Genomic DNA, 688 nt, shown 5'->3' on the forward strand with positions numbered 1-688 from the left:
ACTCACCCGAGAGAAAATGGCGAATCCCGCCCGGTTCTCTGGCCTAAGGCGCCTCCGGGCTGGCTGCTACAGTCTCCGACGTGTTCTTATTAGGAACCCCGAAAGAGTAACTTGTAAAGACCTCTTCTTCAAACTTGATACAAGACCTACAAATGTCAAGCAAAGCATTCATTCTCACTCTTTGTTGTTCTCTTTCCTATGAGCCACCTCCCAAGTTAACTGTCTCTGTCTCCCTTGTGTATATAAATACATTTGAAATATGTAAGCTGTTCTGAGACCATAGTATAGTGTAAAAACATGAAATAAACAATACTACTAATAGAGAGACTGAGATAGGAGAAGCAAGATTTCATGACCCTTAAGTTGTACACAGCCAGACACTGTCATGAATAAACGAGCTGAAAGTATATATAAATTGTACAATATTGGACATATTCCTCCAATTACCAAATTAGAGAGACCATTGGATGACAATCAACAAGTTTCTAATTCCTCATATTTTTGAATTTCAATTACTTAGGATATGTTGGTAATATTAATTTTCATATTAAGACATTAAGAAAAGGTAATTGTCACTTCCTGTTGTTTTTGATGTAAGGGGCGGAATTAGGTTTGTGTGTATTTGTTAAAAGATTACTTTCTTGCTTCTTCTAGGGTGTACTTTTGCTCCTTATGTTGATGTTTTCCA

General features: G+C 37.1%; 1 protein-coding gene across 1 annotated transcript in view; it reads left to right on the top strand.

Moving 5' to 3' along the window:
- LOC116102082 (zinc finger protein 345-like) overlaps nucleotides 1-688 on the top strand; it is a 332,287-nt gene that overhangs the window by 138,800 nt on the left and 192,799 nt on the right. The gene's annotated exons all lie outside the window — the stretch shown is intronic.

The sequence above is a fragment of the Mastomys coucha genome, unplaced genomic scaffold (assembly GCF_008632895.1).
Source record: "Mastomys coucha isolate ucsf_1 unplaced genomic scaffold, UCSF_Mcou_1 pScaffold21, whole genome shotgun sequence".
Classification (NCBI taxonomy): Eukaryota; Metazoa; Chordata; class Mammalia; order Rodentia; family Muridae; genus Mastomys; species Mastomys coucha.